The sequence below is a fragment of the Dermochelys coriacea genome, chromosome 12, assembly GCF_009764565.3.
Source record: "Dermochelys coriacea isolate rDerCor1 chromosome 12, rDerCor1.pri.v4, whole genome shotgun sequence".
In the NCBI taxonomy this organism is placed as follows: domain Eukaryota; kingdom Metazoa; phylum Chordata; order Testudines; family Dermochelyidae; genus Dermochelys; species Dermochelys coriacea.
Genome location: NC_050079.1, coordinates 38,831,489 through 38,846,955, shown reverse-complemented (window position 1 = coordinate 38,846,955; position 15,467 = coordinate 38,831,489). Strand labels below are relative to the sequence as shown.

Here is a 15,467-nt window from a genome sequence, read left to right as displayed (position 1 = left end):
CTCTCACAGATCTTGGGAGTCAGGCCAGTCCTTACTTATAGGCAGCCCCCCAACCTGAAGCAAATACTCACCAGCAACCACACACCACACAACAGAACCACTAACCCAGGAACCTATCCTTGCAACAAAGACCATTGCCAACTCTTTCCACATATCTATTCAGGGACACTATCATAGGGCCTAATCACATCAGCCACACGATCAGAGGCTCGTTCACCTGCGCATCTACCAACGTGATATATGCCATCATGTGCCAGCAATGCCCCTTTGCCATGTACATTGGTCAAACTGGACAGTCTCTACGTAAAAGAATAAATGGACACAAATCAGATGTCAAGAATTATAACATTCAAAAACCAGTCAGAGAACACTTCAATCTCTCCGGTCACTCGATTACAGACCTGAGAGTGGCTATCCTTCAACAAAAAAACTTCAAAAACAGACTCCAACGAGAGACTGCTGAATTGGAATTAATTTGCAAACTGGATACAATTAACTTAGGCTTGAATAGAGACTGGGAGTGGATGGGTCATTACACAAAGTAAAACTATTTCCCCATGTTATTTCTCCCCCCGCACCGTTCCTCAGACATTCTTGTTAACTGCTGGAAATGGCCCAATTTGATTATCACCACACAAGGTTTTCCTCCTTCCCCCCGCCTTCCTGCTGGTAATAGTTCATCTTAAGTGATCACTCTCCTTACAGTGTGTATGATAAAACCCATTGTTTCATGTTCTCTGTGTGTGTATATAAATCTCCCCACTGTATTTTCCACCAAATGCATCCGATGAAGTGAGCTGTAGCTCACGAAAGCTTATGCTCAAATAAATTTTTAGTCTCTAAGATGCCACAAGTACTCCTTTTCTTTTTGCGAATACAGACTAACACGGCTGCTATTCTGAAGTCAATAGGAATCCTTCCATTGATTGGATGGGCATTGGATCAGGTTTGAGGCCAGGAGTAATGCTGCTGAATTTGATGCAGATACACTGGGCTAAGTGAAAGCAGAATCAGGCCTGGCATTTTAATATAAATAAAATGAAAGAAATAAATACCTGGTTCAGGACTTCTGGAGAGGACTTCATTCAGGATGGAATCGGTGCTTGGAATCAATAGGCCACCTAAGACAGGAAACAAAAAAAGTGGGGGGGGAGAGGAAGAATAATTAAAAATAAAAAGTGACCAGCCCCACTCTGCCAAACAACCTTCCATTGAACCACTTGTGGTCAATCTTACCCAGTTTTCAATAACATGTTGAGTTATTCTTTAAATCAGGGAATCCGTTATGAAACATTTCACATTTCATAATGTGAAAAACAAAAAAACAAAAAACTATTTTTATAACAATGTGAAATACTCAGTTGCCCCGCCCTCAAATCTATGTTTTAAAACAAAAGTATGTATGTATTAAAGTGAGCAGCCTATTTGGAGTAAAATCCAAACCTTTCTAAAAACTTTGCTTAAATATCAAACATTTTAATACTAACAAAAGTTTGGTTAATGTTTAGATTTATTTATATCTCAAGTTATATCTATCTATACATATAATAGATGGATCTCTTTTCAGGAACTTTTACCCCACTTTTATGGTACCTCTGCTCCCTCTGTGTCCTGCTGAAGCGAAGGAACCCTATGAAAGGCTGTTTCCATTTTATTTTTAACATGGCCAACACTAGAAAATATCAGGAATATTGCAAGAGGAGTTGAAATAAACATCCGGAACGTCAGGGGCTTGAGTTTCATTTACAGTAAGGCCCCTCTCCATATTTTGGATGTGTAAGTGAGCATAACTGTAATTTGCTCCTGGTTTTCCAGAATAGCCTCAGCAGTACAAAGGGGCTGTAGCATACCCGAGAAGGAAGGTCTGGATTCGTAATCCAAATGAATGTCTCACATTTTATGTATTCCCCCACTGCTATTTTGATGTCTTTGTAAATAGTTCTTCGGGCCATGAGTTTCTCCCTGCTGGTTCCTAGCACCAAACGAAAGGCCCTGCATCTATCATGGGGAATGCCCTAATGTATCAATGTTTAGCAAGCCCAGTGTGGCCAACTCATGATTTTATCAAGAATCTCAGAATATTCAATGTGTTTCATAAATCCTGAGTGTCCGGAGGCATGTGATTAGGTGGAAATCTCAGCTTCATGAAAATAAATAAGTTTCCAAGACTCACGGCTGCAGAGAAAAGCCTGCAAACATGAACCAAGGGCACCTCTAAAGGCTCAGAAGCCAAATAAAATAACCAAAAAAACTCCCCCACAAAAATTTATTTGTTAAAAAAAAAAAACCCTCATGATTTTTAGCTCCTGATTTGTGATTTTTACGTGGTTGTGGTTGGCAATACTGCAAATCCTTTTGACTCATGACATATGCCAGGGGAATCCCTATGTGTCACTCTCCCTCTGGGAGTGCTTCTGCAAAAATGAGATGCCAGGTTTTGTGAAACACCTGGAAGAGAACATGGCTTCCCATTCATTACGGCCATCAGAGAAATTTGTCAGTCTATCTATGGAAAGAAAAGGTTATTGTACAATAAAGAACATGAAACCTCCTGTTAAATGGCAAATGTTTTTGAAATTGTGCAAAGAATTTTTATGAGTTCTGATCAACTGTGTTAATGAAATCAAGACTTAAGAAATGTGCTTGAACTGTCCTTTATCCAAGACGGATAAGACTTCAATGAAAATCTTGCTATTCAAAGAGGCAATTTATATAATGTTCTGATGGCAGAGAGATTGCGCATGGTGGTGAATCACATACAGATACATGAAGCTTTGAGTAACCCTTTGCTCTGCTGTGTGGAAAAATGCTAACAAAATCACGTTGATTATTTCAGTTCTAGTTTTCCAGTCCTAACAGCACTACATGTACTACAATAGGGTCCATTCTTGTTAACTGTATACATGAGCAGATGGCACCTGTCTCAGGTTAGCCTGACCCAATGAACAAAGGGTTAACTTTAGCTCAGTTTCCCCTTTCCCAGGTGCCCAATGGAAGGAATATTTGTCAGCTGCTTAAGAGATAGATGTGGAGGCGACACAAAGGCTGTAGGACACTGAGCTGGGGAAATTCCGTTACTCCTTGTCTCAGGAACCTCCCTCCTGATTGCCTGTGTTTTGCTTCTCTTGAACCAGTCCAACAGCTTGCAATGACAAATACAGTATCAAACTCAAGGATGGAGAAGCTAGAAGCGCTGGGAAGCTTAATTCCTTAATGTTCCAATAAAAGTACTTTGAGATTTACAGATGGAAGATGCTGTAAGTGCAAAACAGCATCAAGTCCAATTTCCAGACAGTTGTTCTGGTAGATTCCAGGGCCAGGATTCTTCCCTAGACACCATGAGTGCCCCACCCAGTAAAAGATATTCCAGAAATTCAATATAAATGTCCTTTGGATTAAATTTCTCTTGCCAAGTACAAATAAAACAGATAGGAAGCGGCTGCCTATGACTGTTACGATCTTATTCTAAAACACCTGCACTTCAAGGAGACTAAAACAGAAAATCTGCTCATCCCAAGAAAACACTTGTCTTATTCTTACAGACAGCACCCCATCTGCAGTGTCTGTTAGAACCATCTGACAAACTGATACCCTACATTAATAGACGCCCATCCATTCTTAAAATGGTTGATAAGCTCTTCATTATTGACTGCCCAACCTCCTGAAATGATCAGCTAGTACGATAAAAACTGCCTGGTAGCAAATTTGAACACAAATGGCTTTTTGGGATGTGGGTGGGACCTCGACAGACTGCACATCTTCGAAATCCATTTTGCTAACAGATAGAACCTCACTAGAGTCAAACCTCCACCCAAGCAACTAAAGCAAGATTTCGGTCAGCAGCTACTCACAGGAACGGATATATTATTCAGTGGCAATTCCAAAGTGGGTTTGGACTAATGGGGTGTTTTATACAGAAACTGGAAGCTGCTGCCTTTTGCAACCCAATACTTCTTCAAAGATCAAAGAGCCAAAAAAAAAAAATCATGCTCCGAAAGGTCTTTAAAATTATGTGGAAAAACAAGGCTGTCTTTACCCTTATAAAAAAAGAAATGTTGCAGTGTGTAATATGTGTTAAAGCATTTTAAAAGGAGGTCAGCAGAAAGAAGCGACGTGACTGGCCTAAGGCTACAAATCAGGTCAGCGACAGAGCCAAAACAGCACACTAAAGTTTGTAATCCCAGAACCATGCTCTACTCACTGAGCCACTCTGCATGCCACACTTGACATTCCAGAATTGTTAACAACCAAGAGTCAATGCTACTGCATCACTCCCGCCTGCCACTGGTTTCCAAGGGCCAAAACTGCAGTTATATATTTTTTTTAAAAAAAAATAAATAAGATCATGTTTTGTTCCAATTTTGGGAAGGGATTTGTTTTCATGTAACCAGATCCCCATAAAACCTTTGTGCCAATGGAAAGTCCAGGTTAGGTAGGGAAATCAAGGTTAGGTTTACTTAGGAAGGAGATCCCATCACACTAGCAGTAGACACAAAAGGAGAGTTGGTTGGGAATTATTTGACTTAATCGTTTTTCATCGAATGTTGATGCATCAAAACCAAAACGGTGTCAGCCTCAATCTATTTCCCAAGTCGAAAAAGAGTTGAGGAAAAAGTTTTGAAATTGTCAAAATTAAATATGTTTGAAATGAAAAATTCCTATTTTCCAGTTCCAAATGACTGCTTCAAAATTTAACCTAGTTAGACTGCAACAAAGGTTTTAAAAAGGTCAAAAATCCAAACAAAGCATTTTGAAATTCTCTCAACAGGCCAGGCAACTGGGAAGGTGATGTGGCCAGCTAGGGTTTGAGCCAATTAAGCACATCCCAGCTGCAGCCTCTGCCAGTGACTCTCCCACGGAGCCCGCAGTGGAAATTAAAGCTGCTCTCTCCCATCAAAACCAAAGACATGCCCAGGCAGCGGTACATTACACCTGTGTCTGATCATCCTTCCGATATCCCAGGAAGCCCTTGATACTCATATTTCTAGCAATGGGAATCCAAGAATCAACATCACCCCTTCCTCTAAAGTAAGTTTGGCATGTTTAATCCAGGGATATATGAAAAAAATTACACTGCCAAGAGAATTGTCTCTGCCGAAAGCTAAAAACTAGTGGATTGCCATGGTTATTGTGAGATGTTTGTATGGGGAATATTTTAATAGATATGCAAAACATGGAATATTATGTTCCAAAATTGCTGGAGATGAAGCAACCTGTTGGAGTTGAAGTCACCGGAAGCAAGTGGGAATCTCTGCTAACTCACTCAAGAGTGAGATCAATCAAAATCTTTCAACCCAGCCCAGCCCTGGGTTTACAGTCTGGACCGGGTGCAGGCCTGAGCTTTTACAAAGACAAGAGAACCCCAAGAAAGGATTCTGAATAGGGGACCCTCAGGGCTGAGCTGAAGTTAATCAAACAGTTTGATTATGAAAACAGCCAAAAAGCCTGAGACTGTATAAGAGGAAAAGGAAAGGCACAAGATGTTATATCCATTATAGAGGAGAAACTCTGCTAGTCAGTGTCTCATGAAAAGTGGATCCCCGTTTCTGGGCTGGACAAGCACTGTATGGCCTGAATGAAATATATTACCCAGGAGCATAACTTGTTAATAAGTATAGGCTATAGATTGATTTCAGAGTAGCAGCCGTGTTAGTCTGTATTCGCAAAAAGAAAAGGAGTACTTGTGGCACCTTAGAGACTAACAAATTTATTAGAGCATAAGCTTTCGTGAGCTACAGCTCACTTCATCGGATGCATTTGGTGGAAAAAACAGAGGAGAGATTTATATACACACACACAGAGAACATGAAACAATGGGTTTATCATACACACTGTAAGGAGAGTGATCACTTAAGATAAGCCATCACCCACAGCAGGGGGGGGAAAGGAGGAAAACCTTCCATGGTGACAAGCAAGGTAGGCTAATTCCAGCAGTTAACAAGAATATCAGAGGAACAGTGGGGGGTGGGGTGGGGGGGAGAAATACCATGGGGAAATAGTTTTACTTTGTGTAATGACTCATCCATTCCCAGTCTCTATTCAAGCCTAAGTTAATTGTATCCAGTTTGCAAATTAATTCCAATTCAGCAGTCTCTCGTTGGAGTCTGTTTTTGAAGCTTTTTTGTTGAAGTATAGCCACTCTTAGGTCTGTGATCGAGTGACCAGAGAGATTGAAGTGTTCTCCAACTGGTTTTTGAATGTTATAATTCTTGACGTCTGATTTGTGTCCATTCATTCTTTTACGTAGAGACTGTCCAGTTTGGCCAATGTACATGGCAGAGGGGCATTGCTGGCACATGATGGCATATATCACATTGGTAGATGCGCAGGTGAACGAGCCTCTGATAGTGTGGCTGATGTGATTAGGCCCTATGATGGTATCCCCTGAATAGATATGTGGACAGAGTTGGCAACGGGCTTTGTTGCAAGGATAGGTTCCTGGGTTAGTGGTTCTGTTTCACATTTGGTGACAATGTATACCTTCAAATCAGCGGCACTGCGATGGGTACCCGCATGGCCCCACAGTATGCCAACATTTTTATGGCTGACTTAGAACAACGCTTCCTCAGCTCTCGTCCCCTAATGCCCCTACTCTACTTGCGCTACATTGATGACATCTTCATCATCTGGACCCATGGAAAAGAAGCTCTTGAGGAATTCCACCATGATTTCAACAATTTCCATCCCACCATCAACCTCAGCCTGGACCAGTCCACACAAGAGATCCACTTCCTGGACACTACGGTGCTAATAAGCGATGGTCACATAAACACCACCCTATATCGGAAACCTACTGACCGCTATTCCTACCTACATGCCTCTAGCTTTCATCCAGATCATACCACTCGATCCATTGTCTACAGCCAAGCGCTACGATATAACCGCATTTGCTCCAACCCCTCAGACAGAGACAAACACCTACAAGATCTCTATCATGCATTCCTACAACTACAATACCCACCTGCTGAAGTGAAGAAACAGATTGACAGAGCCAGAAGAGTACCCAGAAGTCACCTACTACAGGACAGGCCCAACAAAGAAAACAACAGAACGCCACTAGCCATCACCTTCAGCCCCCAACTAAAACCTCTCCAACGCATCATCAAGGATCTACAACCTATCCTGAAGGACGAGCCATCACTCTCACAGATCTTGGGAGATAGACCAGTCCTTGCTTACAGACAGCCCCCCAATCTGAAGCAAATACTCACCAGCAAGCACACACCACACAACAGAACCACTAACCCAGGAACCTATCCTTGCAACAAAGCCCGTTGCCAACTCTGTCCACATATCTATTCAGGGGATACCATCATAGGGCCTAATCACATCAGCCACACTATCAGAGGCTCGTTCACCTGCGCATCTACCAATGTGATATATGCCATCATGTGCCAGCAATGCCCCTCTGCCATGTACATTGGCCAAACTGGACAGTCTCTACGTAAAAGAATGAATGGACACAAATCAGACGTCAAGAATTATAACATTCAAAAACCAGTTGGAGAACACTTCAATCTCTCTGGTCACTCGATCACAGACCTAAGAGTGGCTATACTTCAACAAAAAAGCTTCAAAAACAGACTCCAACGAGAGACTGCTGAATTGGAATTAATTTGCAAACTGGATACAATTAACTTAGGCTTGAATAGAGACTGGGAATGGATGAGTCATTACACAAAGTAAAACTATTTCCCCATGGTATTTCTCCCCCCCACCCCACCCCCCACTGTTCCTCTGATATTCTTGTTAACTGCTGGAATTAGCCTACCTTGCTTGTCACCATGAAAGGTTTTCCTCCTTTCCCCACCTGCTGCTGGTGATGGCTTATCTTAAGTGATCACTCTCCTTACAGTGTGTATGATAAACCCATTGTTTCATGTTCTCTGTGTGTGTGTATATAAATCTCTCCTCTGTTTTTTCCACCAAATGCATCCGATGAAGTGAGCTGTAGCTCACGAAAGCTTATGCTCTAATAAATTTGTTAGTCTCTAAGGTGCCACAAGTACTCCTTTTCTTTTTGCTATAGATTGAGTTTTATGTTTTTCTTTTACCTGTAACCTTCCGTTTCCTAACCTGTTTACTAGCTTTTATTTGAATCTTTTTCTCAAGCTTTGTTAAACAAACTTCCATTTGGTTTTCCTATAAGCTTGTCTGAATGCCTTGTGTTGAACTGAGGTGAAGCGAGTAAACTGGACACACTGTTTCCACAGAGGCTGCAGATCAGTGCATGTTACGAGTGCCCAGAAGACAAGGGACTGGGCACTCGACTGTAACGAGATGAGGTCTACACAGGGAAAGAGCAGGGCATGCAGAGCTGAGAGTGAAGCGCTTGTGTTGCTTTCAGCTGGTCGCTTTCCAAGAATCTCCTCTGATGGGCACAGACTAGACTCCCTCAGGCTACAAGGAGGTGGGATCAATTCCCTCCAGACACTTCAGGTAAACCTGAAAAGTGCCAAAGAGGTTGGTATTGGGAACACCACCTGCCACCCCCAATAGGTGAACCTCTGAAAGCAGCCCTGTGGTGACAAAAGCAGTTGGGCCACAGCCCAGGGTGGCTCTGCCTAGCTGCATGGCCTTTGAAATCATGGACACAGGCAGACAAAGAAAAGTCATGCTATGGTGACATTTTTACCACTGTGACAAACCTACAGCCCCCGCCATCACCTCTCTTAGGATGCAATCACGTGATTCTCCCATTCTCAGACTGAGCCCTGGGCTGCAGCCCCTTGTAATTAACCATGGTTACCTCAGCAGATCTGACTTAAGAACATAAGAACAGCCATACTGGGTCAGACCAAAGGTCCATCTAGCCCAGTATCCTGTCTTCCAACAGTGGCCAATGCCAGGTGCCCCAGAGGGCATGAACAGAACAGGTAATGATCAAGTGATCCATGCCCTGTCGCTCATTCCCAGCTTCTGGCAAACAGAGGCTAGGGACACCATCCCAGCCCAACCTGGGTATTAGTCATTGATAGACCTACCCTCCATGAATTTATCTTGCTCTTTTTTGAACCCTGTTATAGTTGTGGCCTTTACAACATCCTATGGCAAAGAGTTCCACAGGTTGACAGTGCACTGTGTGAAGAAATGCTTCCTTTTGTTTGTTTTAAATGTGCTGCCTGTGACCCCCAGTTCTTGTGTTATGTAAAGGAGTAAATAACACTTCCTTATTTACTTTCTCCATATCAGTCATGTTTATAGACTTATCTCCAGCACCTGTAGTTCTGTTTTCTCCTGGAGCAGTGACAAAGGTAAGCAGTGGCCAGGCACCTCCTTAAAGCAAATGTTATTTATTTAGAACAGAAGAATTTCTGAGAAGACAAATCTTAAAAACAATAAACCTATCTGTATGCATGCCTGCCAGCTCTGTCAAACACCCTCTTTTATGCCTAAGGACATAAAAGTAGGCACCAAATTTACAAAAAAAACATTGTTTTTTTCACACACCTGCTCCAACTTTGTTTCCAGCAGTTTTCACCTTAGTGCTTCTTGTGGCATCACAATATGACAAAGAAAACATTTACCCAATGGTAGCAACCAGTGCTCATCTGCTACAATATATCTGAAGGACAAAAAACTCCCAGATGAGAACACTATTCAACAGCCCGACAGAGATCTCTGCCTATTTGAAAGCAGATCATTAAGCAGTTAAATCTGATTTCCTGTGTTTTGCAGGGACTTTTCTATTTTTCCCATTTGCATCAATTTTATGTCCACATTTTTGTTTTTATTGTACATTTCACCCTACCTCCCCCGCCCAGTATCCTTTCCAGAGATCGTAATCTCCCTGTATTAGCTAATTATCTCAAAAGTCAAACAAAGAGCATTTCTAGGCTTCACCATTGCATGTGAAGGGTGCATCACTTTAAATTAACAACTTGAAATTAACAAGCTAGTAAAACTTAGAATGACCTGGCCTTACAGAAAACAACGATCCGCTTTTCTTTTTTGTTGTTGCTAGCATGGTAAAGGAGTAGCGAACAGAGAGACATTTAAGTATCAAATGTTCCATTTCAATTCTCATCTCTAAGAAAAAACTCCTTTCCTAAAAGAACGCTTCTTGGAGCCAAGTTTTTACTGAATGGTCAACAGCATAATTACACGTGAACTAGGCTGCCCACAAAAGCTCAATCTTCATACAAACTGCTGCACCTTTTGCAGCAGAAAAGCCTTTGTGGAGAGTATCAGGGAAAGGGAGAAAGTCTATTAAAATCCCATTTCAACAGAATCATTTCGTGACTTCTCAGCTGCAGAGTCCATTAAAATGACATTCTGATACTTCCATCTCACCGTCGAGATTGCATTCCTATGTCGTTATGGAAAATGGATGCTAATATGTTACAATTGGACCTTCATCTTATCAAATTTGGTCTGCATATTTCTTTCATGCTATCTAATGTAAAGCAAGCCTCCCTCCAGCTGAATGAACGCTAGCCGTTTAGACTCTGGACACACTGCAGATGTACAATGTACACTGTAGTGGGGCAGTTGCCTCACCCCAGGAAAAGGAAGGGTTAAAGCAGGCCAGAGGGAGCCTGCGTAGAACGCTCCAATTAGAGGAGGGCTCACTAAGCGAGCCAGTTGGGAGGTGACTTGTTGCAGCAGCCAGTCAGGACCAGCAGGGGCCATATATAAAGGGCTGCTCAACAGAGCAGAGGGCAGTCTCTCCCTGGCCTGCTGTGCCCAGAAGAGGATGCCGCGTTCCGGGGAGCGACGTGGGTCCCAGAGGGGTGGGGACAGCCAAACAGGCGAGAGAGACACCCGCGGAGGAGGGAGCCCTGTGGAAGGACTTGAGCTAATCCCAGAATGGCCAGCAGGAGGCGCCAGGCGGTGAGTCTCGCACCGCTACACCAAAAGAATGTTTGGGAGGCAAAGTCTCGCCACTGCCTGTGCTCTACAGAGTCTCACCCTTAGGGCCAGGCGGGATTTTCTCCTGTACATTATGGGTTCAAGTTCTGGAAATCAAGCGTCTCGGAATAAATGCACTGTGCTACTGAGATTTTTAACGTCTATTCTCACAGCCAGCCCAAACCCTCTAACTCACAGGCTCAGACATTCTACTCTTGTTCCCTCCTACTTCCCTTGTTCCCTTTTAATAATAATCTCCACTTCTACCCTCCCCACAATCATCTCTAAGTATGTTAGAATTTAATGATTTAGGCTGCCCAGTGCCTGGGAGGTACATATTAGTGTGCCCACTTTATGGATGGGGAAACTGAAGCACAGACTGGAGAAACAATTTACTTTCACAGCCAATGGTAGAGCGAGGAGCAGGACTGAGGGGTGAGATCCTGGCCCTACTGACACCAGTGGAAGTTTGGCTGTTCATTTCCACAGAGGCAGAAATTCACTTGAGCTCTCTGAGTACCCAGCCCTGTGCATCAGCTCTGAGACCATCCTTCCCAGGGCACCATCCTCAAAGATGGGGATTTTGTTTTCTCTAGCGAGTCTGAGTTTAAGGCCCGATCATCGAGTCTGACCTCCTGCATATGACCAGCCACCACCTGCACCCAGCGCTTGCACACTAAACCCAACAATGGAAACAAGACCAAAGTAAATGAGAGTGAGCCCGGAAGTGAATGTTGTTCTGAAGGAAACATATGCCCTCTAGTTATCAAATTGGTATGGGTTTAGTGAAAAATTCATGTAAGAATGGCCATACTGGGTCAGACCAAAGGTCCATCTAGGTCAGTATCCTGTCTACCAACAGGGGCCAATGCCAGGTGCCCCAGCAGGAATGAACAGAACAGGTAATCGTCAAGTGATCCATCCCATCACCCATTCCCGGCTTCTGGCAAACAGAGGCTAGGGACACCATTACAGAGGCTGCCGCTAGGGATACAATAACACATTGAAAAAGGCCCAATCTTTTTTATACTCTGAGGAAACTTTAGAGAAAGGGAACTTGGGACATGATACCAATTGAATGTGGCAGCTTGAATGTGTGCATGGTTTGAGGTAGCTAGGGAGAGCTTTGCCATGGTTTCCTATGAAAAAACAAACAATTGCTTCCACTTATGTCTTAGAGCAGTTTTAGTGTTCTCCAGCTGCTAGACTGCACAATACCAGTGAACTAGCATACTGTACTTTTAAAAGGAAACACTGAAGGATTGAGAAATAACTGCATCAGGTGACTTTAATTAAACAAGACTTTGATGGATTAAAATTGACACCAGCTACTTTCCAAAAAGCCATAAGGAAGGTTTGCAAAGATGCCCTGGGGCCAACAGAGGAATCTTAAACAGAAAGAACTTTGGGGCAGGTTTTTAAAGGTATTTAGGTGCCTAAAGATGCATCTAGATGCCAGTTAGAATTTTCAGACATGCCTAACTCCCATGGGGAGCCCTTATTCCAGTTAGGCATGTGGCTTCCACTTTGGTGTGTGGTTGTATTGTTTGAAAATTAAGGATCCCTATAAGAATGTACAACTGTAAAAGGTCAGCCTAGAGCACTTTTACTGCGTTGAGATGGACAGCCTGAAATAATTCATTAAACTATTCATTTATAACTGATCAAGGGGTTTCACTTCAGTGCAGTCAGAAACGAGGGCAGCTACGAAAACCGGCATGGAAGCTGGGGCCATGCTAATAAAAAGAGTGAATTCATAAAATACTTACCTCTTCTGGGATCTGTTCCAAACCCCATTAAAAAGTAATGGGACCCTTTCTATTCACTTGGATGGGGTTCGGATCATGCCCGTAGAGCACTTATCAGCCATAGAGCTCACAGATTTTACAAAAAGAGAGATGGTCATTTCAGTCCCATTTTGTAGATGGGGAACCTGAGGCACTGACAGCTGATGTGACCTGTCTAAGGTCACACAGCAGATCATCGACAGAACTGGGAAGAAAACTCAGACTTCCTAGCTCCCAGTCCAGTGTCTTATCTCATGGATCATGCTGTCTCCCAACCACAAGAGAGAGTGGGAAACAGGAGTGGGAGAGTCAACCAAGTTTCACACATGTGACACAGATAGTGTGTTTTGTTCAGTATCCACCTGTCTTCACTAGGAGCAATAGTGGATTTGGTGATATTTTTGTTTTGTTTTATTGCTATACAAAATGGACACCTGTTAGTGAAAGAAAGCGGACCCTCTCCAGAGCGACAGCGAAGAAGCAGAAGGTAAGTGTGGTACATAGCAGAGACATTACATAATTATTTAAGTTTAAGAAATCTGTTGTCCTAAATCAGATATACAGGGACACAAGATTGGGAAAACAAAAGGAGGATAAATATCGGCATCTGGCAATGATAAAACTTAGAGGCTCACCAAGTCCACCTGCCAACATTTGAAAGCTAAAGAGAGACATGTGGGGAGAAAAATACAAACACACCTTTAAACCGCATCAAAACGCATAGGATTCGGAGAGTTTCTTGCAGGAACAGAGTGGAAAAATGATAACTATTTTGCTAATAAAGTAGGGAATATTCCTCTGAAATAGGCTCACAATTGGCTATGTGATGAGAATTCACAGCTCCAGGGCCAAAGGATTGGCACCAAATAGAGCTTTCAGACAATAGCTAATGGAGAAATTGGAGAGGTTTAGCAAATCTAAAAGTTACTCAATTTGGATGCAATAACCCGGGAAGCGTCCAGCAAGATAGCTTTCCTTAAATAAACTGAAGATTAAAAAATACACACATACACCAGATTTCAGAGTAGCAGCCATGTTAGTCTGTATCCACAAAAAGAAAAGGAGTACTTGTGGCACCTTAGAGACTAACAAATGCTCAATATAAATTTGTTAGTCTCCAAGCACTCCTTTTCTTTTTACACATACACACCAGCAAATTGCAGACCAGTAAATTGCAGACCAGTTAGCTAAATATCAGACAAAGGTATGGACTAAGCATAGGAGTGGGAGCCAGGGTCTATAGATGTCAAATCCCACTCTCAGAAGGACTCTTCACATGACCTTCAGTAGCTCCCCCATAGGGCACATCTGTAAAATGGGGGGTCATAAGTACCCCCATACCCTTCAATAACTTGCTAGGCTCAGAGGTTTATTTTACTGCCTACATAAACAGTTAGGGGTTCCTGTGGGCTGTTAAACAACTGCCATGCTACACCCCAGAGCAGGCTGCAATGTTCTCTGTAAATGTCTTTGGTGTCAAAAAGTTGAGTTGAGTTACATAGCTGGGAATATGTGCGAAGTTCCATGCCGCAGGTTAATGTAAGAAGTGCCAGGCCACAAAATAGATGGTAAATTTGCTTTTTGAGTTAGGAGTTAGCCCCCAGGTGGCTTGAACAGTTGTTCAGCCTGCTGGCACCAATACAAGACATCCCAGAAGGCCCATCCAGCCCAGCTGTGTCTCATTTACATATGCTAGGGAGTTATTAACTGTGAGAAACAAGATCACCATCTCAGCTAGCCTCAGTGGCACCAGCATGCCAGCTTGCGCAGAATCCCTTCCCTCCGGAGCAGTACACAGCCCATCTCTTGCAGTCAGCCAAGCACACTGCCAAGAGGAAAAAGCCAGGCACTGCTCTGTCACCTCCATTCAGCTCTTGTGCTCTTAACTGATCCCAGCAGATTCCCTCACTGACTAGCTCTCCCAGGGAGAAGTGACTTGCTCCCATTGCTAGGAACTGAGACAGCAGTTACCCTGGGAGGGGGGAGCAGGAGGAAAGGTTTTAAACCCCCTTAGAGACATTCTCCATCACATGGCTTAGTCTTATTCCTTCAATTACAGCAGACAAAACCTCTGATTTTTCTTTAAAAACTTTAGGGCCTGGATTTCAGAGCTTCTGAGCATGCACACTTTCCATTGGGAGAGATTCCATATGCAGCCCAATACTCTGCTCTAGCAACACATGGGGATCAGGAAGATGCCTCAGGGGGCTGGAGAGAGTTTCTGCTGGTGCAGACGCTGCGTGGGAATGGGATACATGTTGCTACCGATGTTCCAGGCTGTGATGCAGCCTCCAGCCAGCTCTCAGGAGGCTGTCATAAATTAGACCAACACCGAGCAGTGGGTTAATTTATGCCACAGATTGCACTGCCCTCTGGAGCAGGCCAGAATCGAGACAGCACAAAACCACATCTGGTCATCCTCCCCTGGCTGCATCACTCAGAATCAGGTCCTTAATATTAGAAGGTAAGTTACAGATCAGATAGGAAAAGACTTCATCATAATATCCGGGAGCCCACAGCAAAATATCATTAATCTGGAGTTAAGGGGGTGGGAATGGTGGGGTGGGGAGCAGCATGGGAAGCAATCAGTTAAGAAAAAAATTAAAGAATGTGATAGTTCCCTCCCCCAAATGCTAGAGTTTCTCCAAATTCAAAGTTAAGTTTCTATCGGGGGAGTCCCTGTACACACAGGGCAAAGAAGAGTTGAATCAAAGGCTGCTCTATACAATACAACAACATTTTTACTGAGGGTTGCATGCCTGACATCCCAAGGCACCATAAGAAACAAGCAAGGCCTAGTACAGAGTGTAGATGTCATGTATAGTGCAT

At 43.2% G+C, this 15,467-nt stretch overlaps 1 protein-coding gene across 9 annotated transcripts in view; it reads right to left on the bottom strand.

Annotated features, from left to right (window-relative positions):
- Positions 1-15,467, bottom strand: part of LOC119841029 (BTG3 associated nuclear protein) — a 414,495-nt gene that overhangs the window by 47,075 nt on the left and 351,953 nt on the right. For all 9 annotated transcript variants that reach the window (XR_006275124.1, XR_006275117.1, XR_006275116.1 and 6 more), the window contains one exon: positions 1,056-1,121. The gene's annotated coding sequence lies outside the window, so the exon portion shown is untranslated. The remainder of the gene's footprint in view (positions 1-1,055; positions 1,122-15,467) is intronic.